The sequence below is a fragment of the Kryptolebias marmoratus genome, linkage group LG4 (genome assembly GCF_001649575.2).
Source record: "Kryptolebias marmoratus isolate JLee-2015 linkage group LG4, ASM164957v2, whole genome shotgun sequence".
In the NCBI taxonomy this organism is placed as follows: domain Eukaryota; kingdom Metazoa; phylum Chordata; class Actinopteri; order Cyprinodontiformes; family Rivulidae; genus Kryptolebias; species Kryptolebias marmoratus.
In genome coordinates this window covers 31,156,831-31,171,442 of record NC_051433.1, presented here as the reverse complement: position 1 = coordinate 31,171,442, position 14,612 = coordinate 31,156,831, and the positions used below count along the sequence as shown (strand labels likewise).

At 38.9% G+C, this 14,612-nt stretch overlaps 1 protein-coding gene and 1 long non-coding RNA gene across 3 annotated transcripts in view; one reads left to right on the top strand and one right to left on the bottom strand.

Annotated features, from left to right (window-relative positions):
* epha8 (eph receptor A8) overlaps positions 1-14,612 on the top strand; it is a 271,726-nt gene that overhangs the window by 182,417 nt on the left and 74,697 nt on the right. The gene's annotated exons all lie outside the window — the stretch shown is intronic.
* LOC108248758 lies at positions 1,104-2,061 on the bottom strand. Its single transcript, XR_001809154.3, has 3 exons — positions 1,924-2,061; positions 1,786-1,849; positions 1,104-1,580 (listed from the first exon to the last, which is right to left on the bottom strand). It is a non-coding gene; the product is annotated as an uncharacterized LOC108248758 (long non-coding RNA).

Below are 14,612 nucleotides of genomic sequence, written 5' to 3'. Positions count from 1 at the left end.
TTCACAGGTGATCCAGATCCAGTTAATGAAAACTGCCAGTACTTAAGCCTCCAGCTGAGACCAGACCTTCGCTGGAGCATCGAACCTCCTGGGTTAGATTCTCAGCCATAGTTTCTAACCTAAAGTGGTTGTTTATTGATTACGTCTTTTGTGCACCTTGACTTCAGGTTCTTTGCCACGCTACGGGACTACGACCATTACGGATACTCACCTGGACAGGATACTGGCTTGTCGACCTCTGGATCACCTAACACCTCCGTCATCTCCTCCACGCTGCTGGACACCTCCTGAATCTGTAAGGACAAAAGAACATTAACAAGCCATCGTGCAGTGCTAGGCTGATACTAGGATTGGTACCCGAGACTCACCCTGTTCCTCTTACTTCACAGATCATTCCACGAACCTGTCGCACTGTATATACATTGGACACCTGTAAATAAATTGCATTTACCTTCAGCTGTTGTCTCTGCGTCTGGTTTTGGTCTCGCTCTTGGACTAGTTACCCTGCGTTCATGTCAACATGGAGACACCCTCAATCTAACCTCTATTTAACTCACAACAGAGCCAAATATTAAAACGATCAAATAAGTTAGTGTCATAAAATAGAGCCCATGGTGCTCAAAGGGATTCTCAAGCTTTAAATGTAAAACATATCTGGGAGCACAAATTACAAGTTAACTAGTTTGTTGTTAATGTACAATAAACAATTAAATGTCAGTGTGTGTTTTGTTTATGAACATTTCTTTATAAATGAAAACCAGTTTGAAAAAAAATTTCAATATGCCTAATAATGACTAATTAAGAGTTAATTGGTTATTTGGATGGAAGGAAACAAGTAGTTAACTTTTGTGCTCTAAAACCGTTTAAAAGTTTTTTGGCTTCTGACTCAAAATATCAATTAAAAGGCTTGTGACCCCATTTATTAAGCATTCAAATTTACTAATAACCCTATTAAACAATGACATAATAACAGCCACCATCCTGTTTTATTAAGGATGACAATACTTATTGAAACAACTTATTACTACTTGCCTGTACTGTTTCTGTCAGACTTTTTGATTTGCTAATGTAACACTATTTAAAGTGTAAAAGGACTAGATGGAAGAAAATCAGAAGACTAGAATTCGTTTACTGGAGCCGTTGTCAGTAATCAATAGAACGACACAAAATAACTGTTTTGTTTTCAATACCATGTATTAGACAAAATTAAAGTAAACAATACAAAACAGCCATACATCAAATCCAAAATAAATACAAAAACAAATATATACACAGTACTGCAGCAATCCTTCATTTGTTTGTGCCCAATTGGTCTTAAATTCCCCGCTGGTCAGTCCAAAGTCTGACCAACACACATTCAGAAATCCATGGTTGGGTTATCCAGATATTTAAGTTGAAAATGTCCCAGCGCAAGTTGTTTTGGATGAAGAGGTGGATAATAGAGTATGTGCCTGAATGATGAGATGGAGGGGGGAAATGATACAGACCAGACCAGTAGGGAGTGATTCTTAAAGTTCTCCTGGCTCCAGCCAGTTTTCAGAAGCTCGCCATCTTATTCCCTACAAAAGGGATCACCTGGCCTGTATTAACATAAACAGGACCAATAAATTTCCAGCCGGCTAGTTAACTTCAATTTCACACAGAACTAAATGCAATATCTAATCTGTCAGACCAAATAAAACATTTATCTCATTATCTTAAAGTTAGATTACAACAATTAATGATCACAATTAACATTTGCTGCCACCCACATACTAAACAACAAACATTGTGCTCTCTACTCACCAATTCCAATAATAGATGAGAGTATGGCAGCTCCAAGGCTCCAAACTCACTGGATTTCTTGGATCTACATGATTTTTATATTATAAGGTTAAACAGTGCATTACAACAGAGATAAACTGATTGTTTGAGAACACTAACCTGTAGCTCCTTTGTCTCCAGCTCTCCCCCTCACATCTGACTAGGGAAAGCTGGAGCAAGCTTAAATAATTGCCTCAGGTGTGTCAATTGGCTGCATGCCCTTTGTGACTGACTGTCACTCTAACCAATGGGGCAGTAAGGCGGGACTAAGGGCAGTTTTTTTCCACCCTGGATTACAAAAACACGAAAACAGAAACTAAACACAAACCAATAAACTAAAACAGAAATAAAACAAAACACAGGAAAAAACCCAAATCACCACAGAGAGGTTCATTAGGATACGTTCTGTGGTTTACCAAATCTTTGCTAACAGACATTTTCACCAGTAGTTTATAGCAGTTTTTTAACCCTCTGACGTCCAGGGTAAAATTGGTGGGTTTCTTAAATTATTTTGGATTTTCCTTCATATTTCACACTAAAAATGGTTTAACCTGCCATGTTCAGAGTCAATGTTTTCAGCACAACCCAAGCGTGAATTATTATTATTATTATTTATTTTTCACTTTAGTCCTACTGTATCAGCACAAAAGCCGAATAGAAATGTCCTGGTTTTTTTTACTGTGAAAACTGTAAACATTCATAACAAAATGGTTTTACAACTTAGAATGCAAATATAAACAGTAATATATATAAACACATGCACAAATTTAGCAAACTAATAAAGTTACATGCACTATTTCCATTATAGTGCAAAAACTTTATTAGGCATTTCTTTTGGACAAAACCCTGAGGAGTTAGAATAAAATGCCATAAATCCTTTGTGCCACTCATATAAACAGTTTCAGTCTAAAACAGCTGTTTCTTGTCACAGCCGAACTTCTTTCAACTTTTGCACGTTTTTCTTCTTCTTCCTGTAGATTTTTTTGGCGCTTGACAAATAACTTTGGGCCTCAGTCAAGATGGAGAGGGGTGTGTGGGTTTTTTCTTTGGCAGGCCTGGGGGTGAGAACGGATAGAGAATGGGCGTTTTCTCTAAATTGATACTACATTTCAGTTTAGTACATCACAAAGACAAGAAAAACAAAACACAGGAGTGACAAAATATATTAGAAAAAAATAACTCAAACTCAAATTATTACAGGATGTCTGTAAACAACTGCACAAAGAGTTGGGCAGGAGCGACCCAACTCAAACAGAAAAGTTTTATTTTTAAGTAAGCCTATTCTGCCTCCACATGATTTTATGATGATGATTTTATCACTGATTGTAGTTGATTTTAGTTGCACTTTGAGATTTTTGTTAATGAAAAGTGTGTTGCAAATTAAATGTATTATTATTATTATCATTAAACATCAGAAGTTGAAAACTTGAATGAAAGTCAGATAAGAATTGTTTACAGATGAACTTCTTGAAAACAGCTGCTACACCACCACGTCCAGAAATCCTTGGTACATTAAGATACGAACAGATATTAAGATATGACTGTATTATTGGTTAGCGATCTAGCATTTAGCAGAGCCATCTTCGTAGGCAAACCAGCGGTCGCAAGTTTATTAAGTTCATTCCAAGATTCCTAAGGCCGAAAAAACACTGGCAAACGGGACCACTGTGGACATCGCAGCCCACCAATGGATCCAGACAGGGAATGACAAAATCAACAAAGTGCGAGCACAGATGGTAGTCAGTTACAATCACTGAAGAAAGTGAAAAACATGTTTTTAGCCGCACCAGCCACCCTGCGTGTTTTCCACGGCATCTGTTGTGGTGTCATAAGGCAGGTGCGCATCATGGAGCAGGTACTTAGGAACATTTGCCAGAAGAGAAGGACACTTGTTGCTGTACCCATTATGATTAAAATAGGCAAGCTTAGTGGCAAATAGGCAGAAATCCAACAGTGACAGACATTCATATACCAGCACTGAGTTTATGTTTGTAACAAAAAGTGTCATAAACAGAACAAACAAACAAACAGTTGGGAGAGTCAGCCATGAACATCGGTACCATCTTATCTATCAGATTTAAAGGTACATTCACATCACTGACAATGTTTTTTGTGCCTTTTTGCCATTTTACTGGACTCTTAAGAGCAGTAGCATCAGGCTGTTTCTCTACACATTTCAGTTACAGTTTTTGTTTTTGTTGTTGACTGAATGCTATTATGTGTCTAAGAGAGTGAGTGCTTGTGTGTTTGTTGGTCTGTAGCATTAGCAAAATACCGCATGAAGCACTGGACAGATTCTATGAAACTCTTAGAAAGTACTCATTAGGAGTAGATATACAACCGATTAAGATTTGAAATCAACCCTTTTCACAATAGCCACCACAATTACTCAATCTAAACCAACACAAAAAGCAATTTGGGCTATAATTCAGCCAGTTTTACAAATATTGAGCTAAAATTTGGTGTGGTAGTAGCTGAGCACATACTCAAAGCAGTAGGTGATCATGCAAGATTTGTTTTTAAAACTTTGCATTTTACTATTGAAGTCAACTGTGTCAGTCTTGTAGCAAAAAATTATGTCATAAGATGCACTGAGCAACATGCATTCCTTAAATGAATACAAATTTATATTCTATTTTTTCCTAGATGCACTATACAGGATTCTTGAAGTTGTTGCTAGTGCCTAAATGAACTTCCTTGGCAGCACTCACCTCAGCTTTCTTCCTCAGTCTCCTCACGAGTGGGAGGAAGGTGTGCACCATCCTCATCCTCCTCCTTCATTTATTTACCCAGTTATGCCGGGAATAAATCAAGGTCAGCACACAGTGCTACATACAGAGTTAAGATTCATTGCAATGCAGATTCTGCTGTAGCATTTGTACTACACTGACAGGTGCTGACACACTGGGCAACCTGCAGAAACACCCACACATGAGGACATTTACACATGTGCTCAAGAACATACTAAAACCAAGCAGGTGTTCTGTAAACAACCTATCTAAAAGAGACAATCCCAGTGCTTAGGTAAATTATACTGCACATCTCTCTCCTCCATCTGTCTGCAGGCCAGATCCTGTGCGAAGGATGTATTTCAAACTTTTAGCATCAGGCCAGTGCTACAACTTCGTCAATTTCACAGTTATCGTGCTAAAGGTTTCTGTAGTGGTAATTTAGAGTCATCCCCAACATGCACTCCAAGCTCTAACTTGATAGTGTGAGATCTTTTAAAACTTTGTCATTAACTATTGAACTCAACTTAGTCTGTCTGTCTCTCTCAGAAAGTAACCATTGGATGTACAACTGATTCGTTATTGATGCCAACCAAAGTGACCATAGTCACCATAGCCAACTGACACACAAATAGCTATAACAGTCAGTTTTACAGACGTTGAGCTAAGGATGAGTGTGTTAGTAACAGAGAATCATTCCTAACACACACTTTAACCATTACACAATGAACAACATCTTTACTAAAAACTTTGTTTTTGTGGGGTTTTGGGTTTTTGTTTATTGTTTTTATGTTTGCTGTTTGTGTTTAGTTATTCTTGTCTTAGTTTAGTTCTGGTTTCTCGTGCCTTTGTTTTCTGTCACTATTCACTCCTCCTCAGTTACTCACATCTCGCTCTGCCACGCCCATCTCCACCTGTTCCCACTTACCTCGCCATCCTCAGTGTTTAAAACCCGGTCACTTTCTCCACTACTCTGCTGGTTTGTTGTATATTTCTGTGCTCCTGGTTTTCTGTCTCCGTGCCCGTTCCTGTGTTCATTGCTCTGTGTCGTATGTTCTTGCCTTTGTTGTTTTATTTAGCCTCTGCTGCCATGTCAGCTTTTTGTTTTTGTTGTTCTGTTTATTTTTACTTTAATAAATTAGTTATTTAAAATGAGTCTGCACTCTGCGTTCGCCTCTGTCATCTCCTCGAATCCTTACAGTTTTTAACTGTTGGTCTCAACCCTGTTTGTGAATTAACAAAATATGTCATGAACCACTGGACGGATTTAATGAAATTTTCAGAAAGTAATCACTGGATGTAGATCTGCAACTTATTAACTTCTGAAGTCACCCGACCCTCACAGTGAAGCGAAAGGGTACAGTGCACACCTTTCTGATCCAGAAGCAGACACTTTTCTTTTTGTCTAGCCATTCATATATTTTCCTTACCTGCTTTTCTGTGCCTGGTCATGGGGAGCTGTTGTCCATCTATTACTGGGCAAGAGGTGAGCACACCCCAGACAGGACCACAAACAAAACAGACAACCATTAAATTAATTTGCAAATGTCAGTTATTTCGCATAAATATTTTTAGTCTGTGGGAAGAAAACTAGCACCTGTACAAGAAGAACCTGTAAACTCCACACAGAAAGGCTGCAGCTAGTGTTCGAACCTGAAACCTGCAGCTGTAACTCTTGTTAAAACTGCCTAAACAACATCACACTGTATTAGAGGAATCATGTTATTGATGGCATTTCTAAATCAATAAGTAATATTTTGGGCTATATTGTTTATCACTGTGTCCTGTTATTTTTGCCAAACGAGAGTCTCTGTACTTCATCTGTTCAGACCTACATGTGTGAAAACAATTTTCTTGTACTCACAGTCACTTCTGTACTTGCTGTGTTTGTGGCTGAAGATCACAGCTAGATTGGGAGATTTTAAGGTGCTAGAAGTTGTTAGATGACGTTATCACCTAATTTGCATATTTGGTGATGTTGATCAGGCTGTAGGGGAGAGGAATATCAACGGTGGCAAGACAAAAAATGATCAGCTGCAGTTTTGCACATTAAAGATTCATTTGCAAAGTGGACATGCCGAGGTGCAACTACCTACATTCTGAGGGCTATGCAGACTCATTATACCCCCCCCCCTTTTTTTTCCTTTTACCTGTTTATATAAATAAATCATATTTATTCATGGACTTATAAAATATAATACCTGATCTTGGGTATGGCCCATCAGAACATCTCTGTGGGTCATTCTCCACCATGAACTGCCTCAATGAGTCAATGAGTCCCCCACTTCCTGTGGTGTGGATCTTCTGAGTAAGACCTTGCCCCAACCCTCTACTCTGCACCTCTCTGTTCATCATCATCATCATCATCATCATCATCATCATCATCATCATCATCACCTCTCTGTTCCTCCTATTTCTCCTCTTCCTCATCATCTCCACCTCTCTTGTCCACTTTCTCCTCTGTGGTGTTGGTCTTGCCATGTCTGCCTGCACTATTTTTCCCAAAAGGACACAGTGGTGATCAGCAGAAATTCAAACCCTCCTGGGTATCTAGGTGTTTGTGGCCTCACTAGCTGAATTATTCCTACTTGATATCATCTCTGCTCTCCTCTACAGCAGTTGATCACTGACCTCATGTCTGTCTCCTTCATTCCTTCTCTGTGTTCATCTCTAAGTCATATAGTCAAGCAAGTATTATTATTTAGCTTTGAATAAATTACACATCTTGCTAATGCACTTTTTAATATAAACAATATTTAAATTGAAATCCTTTGGTATTAAGTGGCTGTTTCTACACTTCCAGCTAACATTAGTTCAACCTGTCTCCTTCTCCTGTCTGTCCTGATTCTTTCTCTCTATCCTCTCAGCTGTTATATTGTAAATACTGATCAGTAAACAGCTGGACTGTGTTATTTATTAGTAATTAGTAGCTTTAGCTAACCTGAACATTTCCAGGCCTCCTCTTGATGCTCAGACAGAACTTCCTGCTGTCTTTCAACCACGTTGAAAAGCTTTCTTTCATGCCTACATCTTTATCTTTCTGCCTCTCCATCTTTAGCTGTCTGTCATCAGATGACAACATGACTCACACGAAAACAATCGCGCTCCCGCGCGTTCTCGAGGGGGCGCGCAGGAGCACCACTGTAAAACTCGCTAAATATAGCGTTAAAGAGACAAAAAGACTGTGTGCGTGTTTTTTTGCATAAGAAATACAAAGTGTGGCATGTGCAGGACAGCCAAATGCAGGACTTTTGGCTGTCCTGCACAGGGTGATGCGGGACAAAGGACAGGTGGGGCTAAATGCGGGACTGTTGGCAAGTATAGGAAAGCTGTGTCTGGGGCTGGAAGAGTTGCTTGTACCTCCTGAACTTGATAGACATATTTGAATTAATTGTGGCTGCTTAAATCTGCAAAAAATAATATTCACTTGTTTTAGTCAATATTATGATCACAATTGCTGAAAACAATTATTCACTGAGTTTGAAAACATTTCATTTATTACTCTTAAAGAACAGTTAATTGCCTTGAATGTAAAGATTGCCATGAAACCTTCTATTTGAACGTTCCCTTAAAATTAACTGACAAAGTATTTATTAAAATGTAGACTACTGCAGAAATTTTTGTGTTTGCAGAAACACAAAATAAAATCAGCAACATAGTGCAATATACAGTGGCTTGCAAAAGTATTCATACCCCTTGAACTTTCTCATATTTTGTCACATTACAACCACAAACATAAATATATTTCATTGCAATTTAACATGAAAGACCAACACAAAGTGGTATACAATTGTGAAGTGGAAAGAAAATTATACACGATTCCAACCATTTTACAAATAAAAAAATGAAAAGTGCGGTGTGCAAAAGTATTCAAAAGTATTTTCTCTGAGTGCAACCAATTGCCTTCAGAAGTTGCTTGATGACTGCTAATGACTAAATAGAGTCCACCTGTGTGTAATCTAATGTCAGTACAAATACAGCTGCTCTGTGATGGCCTCAGAGGTTGGAGAATATTGGGGAGCAAACAATGTCATGAAGTCCAACGAACACACAAGACAGGTCAGAGGAAAAGTTATTGAGAAGTTTAAAGCAGGCTTAGGCCTACTTCAAAGATTTCCCCAGCTTTGAACATCTCATGGAGCACTGTTCAATCCATCAACCGGAAATGGAAAGAGTATGGCACAAATGTAAACCTACCAAGACAAGGACGTCCACCTAAACTTACAGGCTGAACAAGGAGAGCACTGATCAGAGATTCAGCCAAGAGGCCCATGGATGCGGAGATCCACAGCTCAGGTGGGGGAATCTGTCCAAAGGCAACTATTAGACATGCACTTCACAAATGTGATCTTATAGAACAGTGGCAAAAAGAAAGCCATTGTTAAAAGAAAAACATAAGAAGTCCTGTTTCCAGTTTGCCAGAGGCCATGTTGGGGACACAGCAAACATGTGGAAGAAGGCGCTTTGGTCAGACGAGACAAAATATAACTTTTTGGACAAAATGCAAAACGCTATGTGTGGCGTAGAAGTAACACTGCACGTCACTCTGAACACACCATCCCTAATGTCAAATATGGTGGTGGTGGCATCATGCTCTGGGGGTGCTTCTCTTCAGCACGGACAGGGATGATGGTCAGAGTTGATGGGAAGTTGGATGGAGCCAAATACAGGGCAATCTTGAAAGAAAACCTGTTGGAGTCTGCAAAAGACTTGAGACTGGGGCGGAGGTTCACCTTCCAGTAGGACAACGACCCTAAACATAAAGCCAGGGCAACAATGGAATAGTTTAAAACAAAACATATTCATGTGTTAGAATGGCCCAGTCTGTCCAGACCTAAACCCAATTGAGAATCTGTGGCAAGATCTGAAAACTGCTGTTCACAAATGCTCTCCATCTAATCTGACTGAGCTTGAACTTGAGCTGTTTTGCAAAGAAGAATGGGCAAAAATTTCAGACACTAGATGTGCAAAGCTGGTAGAGACATACCCTAAAAGACTTGCAGCAAAAGGTGGTCCAAAATGCTATCTTTTCTAGGTCCATACACAACATAATATCCCTGATTCAATGTAAATGAGAAGGGGGAGTTGGATCTTTCCACCTTAATAAGACAGTTCTCCTGGCAATTAAGGATGAAAATGAGAACATTTTTTTTTTAAACGTGGTAACTCTAAATATGGCAGGATAGGGGTTCAGCTCAGTCTCACGGTGCAAAACGTCAGACAGAGTATGAAAGACTGACTTCCAGAAATAAGCCAGTGAAGGACAAAATCAAAACATGTGGATTAATGTAGCAGGTGCACACCTACACCTGTCACATGTCAGGTCCACATTGGCATAGATGCGCGCTAATATAACTTTAGAGAAGTGTAACCGGTGGACAACTTTAAATGGCAGAAGTGCGTGGAGAGCACACATTGAGGATTAATGCACCTGATCCAGAATGGAATCCCACACATAATCAGAGATAGTAGAATTGAGGTCCTGTTCCCAGACAGCTTTGATGGCAGTCAGAGATAGACAATGCATTTTGGAAATGAGGTTATAAAGTTGAGATAACACACTTTTAGAAGTAGGATTAATTGATAAAATTGCAATGAGAGGATTATCTGGGGGTTTATGTGGAAATTGTGTTGTCATACTTTGCACATAACACATGACCTGCAGAAATAAGAAAAAATGTGTGGATGCGATTCCAAATGTTTTTATTAGTTTGGCAAAGCTGGAAAAGTGCCCATCTGAATATAAATCAGCAAAGCACTTTACCCCTTTTTCATGCCAAACTCGAAAGCCAGGTGATGGAGTAAACAGGCGATTAGCTGCAATAGGGTTTAAAAGCGAGAAACCTGGAGACCAAGGGTTTTCCTGAATTGAGACCAGATTTTAAAAGACTGTTTAACCACCGGGCGACCGAGGTGACCTAAACAAGTTAGAGGAAGAGGTGAACCTAGAAGTGCAGCCAGAGAAGTTCTAGTATGATTAGCATGGGCCTCTATTGACACTCAGACTGGAGGTGAAGGCTCCAAAGAAAAATACCGCCAGTAAAGCAGCCCTCGGATGTTAGCTGTCCAGTAATAGTTTTGAAAGTTGGGCAAGACCAATCTACCAGACTGTTTAGGCCCTTGAAGAAAGGCTTTCCTTAATCTGGGATGTTTGCGATTCCAAATAAAAGACTGAACTAATGAGCCCAAAGATTCAAACAAGGATTTAGGAATCATAATAGGGAGGCATTGGAATAAATACAGATATTCAGAGAGCAGCATCATTTTCACAAAATTAATTCTACCTATAAGAGACAGTAACAATGGCAACCATTTAGATAAAAGTTGTTTTGACCGATCAAATAATGGAAGAAAATTAGTTTTGAAATTTTCTAGTGAATGTCAAGGTATTTAAATTGTTAAGTAACTTTCCTAAGGGGAAAACCGCTGTAATTAAGTCTTATTACTTCATTGTTAATCAGAAACAATTCAGTTTTATCTAAATTTATTTTATACCTGGACAATTTTCCAAAATACCCAACACCTGAAGTATTGCAGGTAATGACTTAAGAGGGTCAGAAACATGAAAAAAGCAAATCGTCAGCAAAAAGTGAGACCCAATGCTCGAGTTTGTCTCTACAGATGCCCTGTATCTCCCCGCTGCTACAAATCGCAACAGCAAGTGGCTCAATTGCTAAGGCAAATAAGAGAGGACTTAGAGGGCAGCTCTGTCTTGTTCCACGATAAAGCCTAAAATATTCGGAATACTGGCCATTTATTAACACTGAAGCCAAAGGACACCTATATAACAGTTTTATCCAAGAGCAAAATAAAGGGCCAACACCAAACTTCTCCATGGTAAGAAAAACACATGCCCATCAAAAGCTGTGTAAGGTTGTGCGTAATTGTAGAACAAAGAAAGGCAGCTTTGTCACTGGCTTATTAGCTGATTTAGTGTTCAGGGCCATTCTTTTGGAACTCTGTGCTAAACTGCTCTTTGTGGTACAGAGAGAAACAAGGAGAACCTGTGTAAATACTGTGCATGCCAGTCATATGGGACGGCTGCATCCATATGATGTCCAGATATATCAAATTTCCTACACTGTGGCTGAAACACTGATTGATACATTGATGCACAGCAATTCATTTCTTTACAAGAACTTTGATGTTGGATCACTTTTTTTTATTTCAGGCAAGAGCTGGAATTCGGATCCTGCTGCATTCACAGCATCTGCCACCCACTTTTTTCTTTGATTACTTAAAATTTTACCGCATGCCTCCACCTCCGATACAAGTACATCTATTTCACATTCAGTGAAACCCTTTTTTTTGCCTTACTTGAGGGCTTATTTTGCCTGCTGTGTAGTAATAGTAATTTGCATATTTATTCATGGAAGAGGACAGGGCGGTCCAAGTGAAACATGCAGCTGAGCTCTATTCCATGTAAATTGGGATATATAAAAGAAAGGTGTGCAGAAACGTGTGTGCATGGTTTCATAAATCTCAATATAATGTCTGTATAAAGTTTTCAAAATCTGTCCATACGCCAACTTCCAATATGAAAGCTGTGCACTCTTTCATAAGGCCCCTAGTTACCAAGGCTGCACCAGACACAACATTAATGTGTGTATTTCACATTAGCATAAACTTTGTGCATTTCTGTGGGTGATTGTGTGTAGAGCTCCTAGTGAACCTGCCAGACACTTCAGAGTGCACGCTGCTTCTCTCATTGACGAACGAGCTGCTCTGATTGTCTTCCGTGACTGGCTTCTCAACTCAGGGCTAGTAATGAGGAAGAGACAACAGTTTGGCTAAAATCACACACAAAAAAAGTAGTATTCTGGACACTGAGAGTAAAACAGGAAGACTGTTGACTCCAGTTTGTTTATACAAACAGCGGGGAAGTTGTTCTTATTTAGCAGTACATAATAAAGCCAGGTACCTGGTAAAAAACAAACAATCAAACAGGTACATACTGAGCTGTACTGTGTTGTTACCCACTTTTGTAAGTATGGAATAAATTACTTTACTTCATATAGAAAATTTCTCTCAGTGGCTGTATGGCATTACAGTTTGTCTCAATTTCTTACACATAAATACTGGTTCTTGAGACACAATGACCACAACATGTAACTCATGCACTAATCCCCTGAACCAATTCTGTGAAACTACAAGCACGGTTGCTGCTTTACACTGAAATTGCAGTTCTAAAACACTTTTTTCAGAACACTACACACAATTTTCTGCATTGGACACAATTTTCATGAAGAAAATCTTGTTTTCACAAGGAACACTGTCATTACAAATTCTAAATTACCTGCCCTACGTTGCACACGGACTCATCACATGGGCAAACACCTGACACACCGTTTTACAACCAGCAACCAGAGCTTTAGCATCAAAGGGCAACAGGCAGCAGCTGTTGCTTTTCATGGCTGGATTCTCCATATTAGACGATATTTCCCCACTGCTTGGCCAGGGAAAACATTGCTTGGAGGTATTGTGGCCAGTCCCAAACAGAAGAGAGGAGTTTCTTTACTGTAACTGTATGTAATGATAGTTGCTAGAATCAACCACTAGGGGGAGTTCAAAAACTAGGTTGTACAAAAACACAGAAGACGAAAAATAAAGGCGCTAGCTGAAGCTAGCATAAACACCATTTCTCAATGTTTTTTTCAAGTGAAGAATAAGAACATTACACTGTATACAGTAAATTTTTCTGTTTTGTATGTAGACCACTGTAGGTGCAACTTTGTACATTGTGTACACTGTTTATGTGGAAAAATAAAATATATTTGTTACCATGTATTGGTCTATTCTGAGTATAAAAACATATAACTGTAAAATATTTTACAACACACTTCTGTACTGTCTGTAGTCAGTGTAACACTGAACAACAAAAGTCATTCTTATAAAAGGATAAGAAGTGTTTTCCATTGATCATAGTGATTTACAACTGGTTCTTATAAATGTTTATTCATATGATGGGTTGTGTGTGTCATCTGAGAACAAAATACAGTTTTAAGAAGAGATAACATTGTTTTGAATGTAAAGTTCAAGATTACTGTAATCCTGAGGCTAAAAGAAAATAATATGTTTTTATGGTTGTAATCACTATGAATGAAATTGAAATACGGTATTTATAGGAAAATGATTTCTAAAACAACTACCATATTTTCCTATAGGGCACATTGGATTATACTATAAGACACACTGTCAATGAATGATCCCTTTTCAAACTTTTGTCATATAGAGGGTGCACCGGCCAATAAGGCACTTTTTTTTTTTTTTTTTAAACGTGTCCTGTCCGGCTATGTGGCACTCTGAATGTCAGGGTAAGGCCCAACAGATTTGTTTTCACAAGCGTAACATTATGGCTTTCACCATGATGTTCCCCTTGGTATCTGAAACTTTATTAGAAATTGCTTTGGGTTTATTTCAATTGTAATGGACACAAATATGAGAAAGAAGAAAGAACGGGGAAAAGAGATGGAGGAAAAGGTTTGAAAAGAAAAACCATAGAGATAAAACAAGTCAACACCCTTGAACTCTGCCACCAGACCTGCAGAAAGAGAAAACAAAACAAAGAATCCACAATAACAAAAAGCATATGCAGTATATGATGATAATTATAATTATAACTTCAATGGAAAGTACACAGAGCCAGGTAATACAGGAGGGTATTTAGGTATAAGGCACATTAAGCGAAACAAAACAGCCCCGTCTTTTTTGGAGAATACTGCACCGATGTAAGAATCAAGTATAAACTGCTACACCGTATGTTGTGAGCGGAGCCCTGCGCAATGCTACAAAGTGTGACTATAACTGAGCCTTAATGCTGCAAGCAGTGCGGCTTTGTAGTTTATCAAAGACATACTAAAACATTACGACTTCTTACATATATAAGGTGCTCCGGATTTTATATATAAAAATTCCCTTCTCACCCTCCGCGGGTGGTCTTTTTGTTTCATCCTCTGAGCTCGGGTCCTCTACCAGAGGCCTGGGAGCTTGAGGGTTCTGCGCAGTATCTTGGCTGTGCCTAGAACTGCACATTTCTGGACTGAGATGTCTGATGTTGTTCCTGGGATCTGTTGTAGCCAC